Source organism: Eptesicus fuscus, chromosome 4 (genome assembly GCF_027574615.1).
Source record: "Eptesicus fuscus isolate TK198812 chromosome 4, DD_ASM_mEF_20220401, whole genome shotgun sequence".
In the NCBI taxonomy this organism is placed as follows: Eukaryota; Metazoa; Chordata; class Mammalia; order Chiroptera; family Vespertilionidae; genus Eptesicus; species Eptesicus fuscus.
In genome coordinates, this window is record NC_072476.1 from 106,137,046 (window position 1) to 106,144,785 (window position 7,740).

The 7,740-nt window shown below is 49.8% G+C and overlaps 1 protein-coding gene across 3 annotated transcripts in view; it reads right to left on the bottom strand.

The window, feature by feature from the left end:
* The window catches only part of OSMR (oncostatin M receptor), a 46,072-nt gene extending 38,723 nt beyond the window's left edge, over positions 1 to 7,349 (bottom strand). For all 3 annotated transcript variants that reach the window (XM_054715312.1, XM_054715311.1, XM_054715313.1), the window contains exon 1: positions 7,292 to 7,349. The gene's annotated coding sequence lies outside the window, so the exon portion shown is untranslated. The remainder of the gene's footprint in view (positions 1 to 7,291) is intronic.
* Between the last annotated feature and the right edge of the window lie 391 nt (positions 7,350 to 7,740).

Sequence of the window (7,740 nt, forward strand, 5' to 3'; positions counted from 1 at the left end):
GCATGGCCTGCTCTTCTTCACAGCACTTCGTGCTCTGTCCTTACGGAACAGTTATTCCTGGGGAGCATCCCCAACGCGGAAAACCCCCGTGAGCAGCATTTGCTTCCCAAGAACCCGGGTGTGTTGCTAAACTCCAAGCTGGCCGGGTGCCTGATGATGTCATATGCCAAGACTGTTTGCAAGAAAGAGCTACGCTGTTCACCCAGCACACATGTGCATGTGCACCTGGTGAAAGAGACCACGGGAATGTCTATCCGGCCGCAGTATGAAACCCAGGAGCGACACAAATAAAGATGCCACACTGATTACCTACTTTAAAAATGCTAGGGCTCCAACTGGACCAACAACCAGCAGAACAGCAGCTTCAATATTTAGGGTGAAGGGCCCCATCCCTACTACATAAGAAGCCCTTAGAAGTCAAAAGAAAAAACAGACAAGCATCCGGGTAGGAAACCTGGCAAAGAGCATGAGCACGTAATTCATAAAAAAGAAGGAAATATTAAGAACCAAAGGAGAAGAAAGAAAAACTGGACACTATCCCTGATAATTAAATAAATTAAAATTAAAACAGCAATTGTGTATGTCTCTGTGTAGCGTTCTATTGGGAAGTTCAAAAACGTTCTTGAAATCTAGCCTTGGTTAGCGTTTGAAGAAGTAGGCATTGCTACTCACTAATGATCAAAAAGTACAAATTTATCACCGTCAATTTGGCACTATCTAATAAAATTTTAGTATGCATTACCTTTATTCACAAATATTATTTCTGAAATTTTGTCCTATAGATAGTGTGTGTGTGTGTGTGTGTGTGTGTGTAGTGTCCATGTACCTATACAAAAATATATTTTTTAAAGAATGTTCATTGTAGCATTTATGTCGAGAAAAAACAAACACCATCTACTAGTAAATATCTATCAAAAGAAACTAGAAAATATAATAAACTAGAGGCCCGGTGCATGAAATTTGTGCACTGGGGAGGGTGTCCCTCAGCCCAGCTTGCACCCTCTCTAATATGGGACCCCTCGGGGGATGTCCAACTGAACTGCAGGATTAGGCCTAATCCTGCGGTTGGACATCCCTCTCACAATCCGGGACCGCTGGCTGCTAACTGCTCACCTACCTGCCTGATTGCCCCCTAACTGCTTCCTTGCTGGCCTGATTGCCCCCTAACTGCTCCTCTGCGGGCCTGATTGCTCCCAAGGCTTTTATTAGTATAGATATAATCCTATATAATAAAAGGCTAATATGCAAACCAACCAAATGGCAGAACGACCAGTAGGGGGCAGAGGCTCAAGGCAGGAGCATTTTATATTTTAATTTATTTAATGATTAGTGATAGTGTCCAGTTTTTCTTTCTTCTCCTTTGGTTCTTAATATTTCCATCTTTTTTATGAATTACATACTCATGTACCAAATGGAAGCCAAACTCATGTCTGGTAAGTGTAGTGTATCGTATGGAAGCCAGGCTCACATCTGGCGAGCACAGCAGCAGTGGCGGGAGCCTCTCCTACCTCTGTAGCAGCAGAGGATGTCCGACTGCCGACTTAGGCCCGCTCCCCACAAAGCCATCAGTCGGACATCCCCTGAGGGCTCCCGGACTGTGAGAGGGCACAGGCTGGGCTGAGGGCCCCCCCCCTCAGTGCATGATTTTCATGCACCAGGCCTCCAGTATAAGATATAATTTTTCATTTTTACAAAGGAATACTATGGAACTGTTACAGAGAATGAAATAATACATGAACTGACATGGAAGAATGTCCAAAGCGTACCGAATGGCAAAGCAAGGTCCAGAAGGGTGTGCACAGGAAACCGTCTCTGGAAGAGAAGCGTGGTGACTGCGCTGCTGTGCCCGGGCGTGCCTTCGGGAGAACCCACCGCAGGAGCCCCGCTGACTCGGCCTCCGGGCTGCACAGCTGGACCATCTGCACATTCACACCAAGCCCTCGTCCCCCAGCTGCTTCCACTCAAGACAAGCCTTTTTGGCCCAACAAGAGACTCCTCCAAACACAACCTTCAATCAAAGATTTCAGATCTAAGAGTAGAACTTGCTGTTATAGTTAGTGTTCTCACTAACCCTCTTTTCTTGGAGGATGAGGAGGAGGAGGAGGAAAAGGAGGAGGAAGGAGGAAAGGAAGGAAGGAAGGAAGGAAGGAAGGAAGGAAGGAAGGAAGGAAGGAAGGAAGGAAACAACTATAATGTAGTTCTTTAGCATATAACATTAAAAGAAAGCAATTTACAATCCCTGTACATCACACTTATCCTCATAGGAAATACTATTGCTACCAGAATAATCTTAACTATCAGGGGAAGACTATATACTCTGAGGGTGGACAAAAGACCAGGAGCACTGACATCACCCATGAGCCTGTTAAAAATGCACATGTTAGGTCAGATCTTAGGCCTACTGAACAAAAACCTGTACTTCAACAAGCTCCCCAAGCGATTCACTGAAGTTTGAGAAACATGATAGATTCAATGTTTATGGCATACTTCTGTCTCCTTGGAGACTATCGATCTATAATGAAAAATGTTTACCGTTTCCTGCTATGGTAACAATCCTAGCTAGCACATGGGAAGCTAAGTCTCTGCCAGGCGCTTTGCTGAGTGAGTTACATGCATTTGTTCTCACAACAGCCTTATGAAAGGGACTCTATCTTTATCTCCACACACACATGAGGACATTGAGGCTAAGGAAGGTTAAAGTGACTCTGACATAGGATGACACAGTAACACAAACTTGAAACCAGGTGAGTCACTCCCCAAAGGGCAGCCCCTCCCACATCACACTGCTCCCTCCAGGCTTAGAGCTCATTCCAGAATGTACATCAAGGCATATCAAAATTACTAACAATTATAAATCCAAGAAAATACTAAGAAAAATTCCAACAGGATTTTATTAAACTTGACAAGCTATCTATAAAGTTTAATAAAAAGAGAAAATGTACAAGAATCATTTCTAAGTTTTTAAAAATAGGTACAAATATAGGGTGTCCCTCCAAAAAATGTATACACACACTTTGAATAACTATAAAGGTAGTGTTTATTAAAATACATTTCATTTTCAAAATTGAGTTGTCAGCTGTTAAAGTGTGTATACATTTTGGGGGGACACACTGTAAAAGCTATAGCATTTAACAGAGGGAAATACTGGCATAGAAAGAGACAAAAAAAGATCAGTAAAATAGAATAAAGTTATGAAACAGACCCTTGTATAAATAGGAATTTATTTCACTATAAAAACAGAATTTCAAGTGAGTGGGGAAAAAGATGGATGAATTAATAAATGTTATTATGTTAACTGCCCAGAACTCTAGAAAAAAATATTAATCCTCATTTTTCACCTTTACAAAAATAAGACATTTTAAAGAGCTAAATGTAAAAACCCAAAATACTGTATTAGAAGACAAGATAATTTTTAAAATAATTTTTAGGTGAAGACCTTCTTAAACTGGACAAAGCACAGAAATAGTAAGATTGTAGAGTTGATTACCCAGACATTTAAAACTTCTGTACAGCAAAACATCTATAATAATAAAAACATAATATGCTAATTAGACCGGACAGCTAAACAACCTTCTGGACGTCATTCCAAACATCCTTCTGGATGAAGCCAAGGGCGCTGCGGGCTGAGGCAGAGGTGGTTAGGGGCAATCAGGCAGGCAGGCAAGAGGTGGTTAGGGGCAATCAGGCAGGCAGGCGAGCAGTTAGGGGCGATCAGGCAGGCAGAGGGGTTAGGGGTGATCAGGCAGGCAGGCAGACTGGTTAGGGGTGATCAGGCAGGCAGGCAGGCCAGCAGTTAGGAGCCAGCAGTCCCAGATTGTGAGAGGGATGTCCAACTGCCCATTTAGGCCCAATCCCACAAGTATCAGGCCTAAACCAGCAGTCAGACATCCCCTGAGGGGTCCCGAATTGCGAGAGGGTGCAGGCTGGGCTGAGGGTCCTCCCCCCCTCCCCATGCACGAATTTCGTGCACCGGGCCTCTAGTAGTTAAAAGTATTCTGGATAAGCAAAATGTGACATAGATGCACAATGGAATATTAGTCAGTCTTAAAAGGAAGAAAGTGGTGATACTTGGATGAACCTTGATGACATTTTGCTAAGCGAAACAAACAAGTCACAAAAAGGCAACTGCTGTATGACTCCACTTAGATGAGGTACCCAGAAGTAGTCAAATTCATGGAGACAGAATATAGAATGGTGGTTGCTAGTGGGTGAGAAGGTGGGGGTGGATTGGGGAGTTACTGTTTAATGGGTACAGAGATTTCAGTTTTGCAAGATGAGAAGAATTCTGGAAAAGGATGGTGGGTGATGGCTGCACAACAAGATGGCTGCCTTCTTCGGTTTCACTCATTCACCAGATTTGAAAATTGAAATTGAAAACGGTCACAGCTGATATTAGGAAGGATGAGGGACGCAAATTATCATGCACCGAGTTTGAATTAGTACCCGAGCAGGGGGCAGTGGTGCAATTTGAAGGATTGTATCATTCAAGTGAAAAAGGGAACAAACCCTTTGATGCAAGAATAGCTCTCTTGGGATTCTATTCTACAGAAATCCTCAGGCTAAGCCCCAAGATGAATGCAGGGTCCCCTGAAGCACTGTTGCTGATGCAGGACTTTAAAGGACCATTAATAAGGGGAAGGGTGGAGAAAGGGTACTTCTACTTTTGAGTGCCATGTAGCCATCACCAAAAGAGGTGCTTAGAGCCATGGGAAGATCTCTAAGACTTGAGAGTGAAAAAGTAAGTTGCACAATGTATAGGAAGATCTTATTTACACATGTGAAAACACACACACACACACACACACACACACACATATATAGTGCAAATGTATAGAAAAAATCTTGGAATGGCATTTTCCAAACTTAGCCTTCCCTCTTCTGCACGAGAATAGGAGTGCTGATGGTACTTGTACAATTCATTCCATTTACTTCTCTGTTGTTTGAAAGAGAATCTATTTCGTTATTTGTATTTTTTATTAAAAGATATTTTTTACAGAGAGAGAGAGAGAGAGAAAGAGAGGGATCTGTGTGAGATCGAAACATCAATCTGCTGCCTCCTGCATGCCCCCTTCCCTATTGGAGCCCACAACCCAGGCATGTGCCCTGAGTGAGGATCAAATTGGCAACCTTTCAGTGCATGGGATAACTACTGAGCCACACCGGCCAGGGCTGTATTATTTTAAAAATGTGAAAATAAAAGAGCAGACAACCTGGAGTAAATAAATGCTGAAAACCAGTAGAACTCAAAGGAGAAAGGAGGGAACGCTGGGAAACCCAGGACACAGCTGTGGGAGAAGAAACTCTCGCCTTATGTAGCTACGAGGAAGCCTGCTTCAAGGGGGGCTGTTGCTCACAAGATTCTTCCCCCATTTCATATACATTTTTCCAATCAGGAGGACTTCCTCCCCCAGGGAGGGGGGGGGGGGGCAGGGCTCACCGTTCCGGACCGGGAGCCAGATGACACTAGGATTTCCTTCTACCCGAGCCAACGCTGCCCAGCCCAGTTCCCACAGGAGAGCACACGGCTTCCTCTTGTCAGACACATTTCCATCCCGTCCTTTCTCAAAACCACAGTACATGGCTCTCCCGCTTCGGTTCCTTTTTCAAGACCAGAGACTGGAACACCTCTGTGCATCCCCGTGGCTGCTCCTGGTCTTCCAGACTGAAGGAAGGAGACGGGTGTGTGAGCAATGGTCTTAGACACATTGGCTGGGACAGCAGGAGGCAGAACTGGGGCGGAGATGTAAGTCACAAGGAGGCAAGTGACAGCTGGGAATTAGCTCTGTCCAGCAACGACATGTTAGGTGGTGAGCTCCCTGCCACCACAGGCATCCTAACAGGACTGGATGCTACCGGGGGAGACAGCACAGTGGGCATGCCCTGAGGACTCCGAGGTTGCATCCAGTGCTCTGAGAGTCCCCCGGGATGACTCTGAGGCACAACTCAATTTGGGAACCTCTGGCTGCTATGACCGTTTGAAGCCCTTCAGCCTCAAGGGTCTCTGGGCGCATTTTAAAGCTACCCAAGAGAGAGAGACAAAGCTGAAGAACAATGAAACACCAGCCCTAAGTCTGAGGCACGGCAAGGGGGTGATAAGCAAACTCCACAGTCAAATCTTGCCTCTGCCACCTGCTGGCTGTGTGGCCACAGGATGACAAAACCAGTACCTACCCCAATGGCGAAGATTGAATGAGCAAGCGTATGTAAAATACTTAGAATAGTGCCTGGTCCCTAGGAAGCATGGGCCATTGTTATGTTGCAGGCAAGGAAACTGAGGCTAAGGCGCTTCATAACCTGACCCAAGTCCCAAAGTCGGTTTTAGGCCTGGGCATAAGCCCTAAAGCTCCTTTCCTTACCCAACGCTTTCCTGCCTCTGTTTCCACCCACCCACCCCCCCTGCCTCTATTCCTCTTGAGTTGGAGAACAGCTTGTTCACTAAGGGTCTTCGAACTTGTCGGCTACCAAAAGGCATTTCTCCGTGGCACCTCGCCTCCCGCCCCAGGGCAGGCGAGCGGGATGGACGGGCAGGTGTGTGGGAGGGTGGACGAAGGACTCTCAGGAAAGGAATCTCTGAGTCAGGAACAAAGTCCTGGGTTCAGCGATTTCAGCGCTGCCACAGCCAGCTCTGTGGCCTGGACACGTTTCCTAACCCTCCATCCCCAGGATTGTCTGTTAAAGGGGGTGAGGGGCGCTCCTGCTGCCCATCCTGGCCACTCTGTGCCGCCCGCGTTCACGCGGCAGTGGAGGTGTGCGTCCAGCAGGGGCGTCACCCCGTGTGCGGGCGCCGCCTGCGGTGCGCGCCTCCCGCCGCCAGGTGTAAACAGAGGCCGCGGGCCACCGTGACTCGGAGGGACTGGCTGTCCCGGGAGTTGGGGGCGGGTGGGCGTCTGGGGACCACACGGAGCGCCCCGGGCCGTGTGTGGGGAGAGAGGCGGGAGTGGGTCGAGGGGAAGTGGAACGCCACCAGCCGCCCGACCACGGGAGGAGCGGCAGTGGGATGGGGACCCTAAACGCGGGGCAGGAGCCTGGGTGGCCCGCAGCGAGCGCTCTGGAAAGAATTAGTCCTTCGGTGCGCGCGCCAGGCGGGCGGGCCAGCGGCGCGGACCCCCGAAGCCCGGTTACCCCGCAGATCGGACCGGGGCGAAGCGACCGCGGGGCGCGGGCGGCGCGCGCGGGCATCGAAGGGGCGGGGAGGTGGTGCGCTTCTCCCCGCGCCGCGCCGGGTCCGCGGGTCGGAGGGGCCACCGAGGGCAGCGGGGCGCGGAGGGGGCGGGCGGCGAGCGGTACTCACCCCGCGGACGGGCGGGAGGAGGGCTCCGCGAGCGGGACGCGTCCTCGACTGCGCGGGTGGCGGGCGGCGGGCGGCGGACGGCGGGTGGCGGACGGCGGGCGGCGGGCGCGGGTGGCGGGCGCACCGCGGGTGGGGAGGCGGCCGGGCGCCCGGACTATGAATCAGCCGCGGGACGGGCGCCGAGGGGCGGGAGTTACGGGAAAACCGCGGGGGAGGGCCGAGGGCCGAGGACTTTTGCAATTTCCCGTCTTGCCGGCACTCTTGGCACCCCTGGGACCCGCAGGAATTCGCCTCCCTGCGTCCCGTGGGAGGAGGATGGGACCCCGCGGGCGACGAGGTGCCACCGGGACTTGGCGACCGGGCGGGGGCGGGTGGGAAGGAGGTGGGAGAGCCTGGGGAGGAAAACTGGGGACCACAACCCCTTGTGCCCTGGGGGTGGGGGGGCGCCG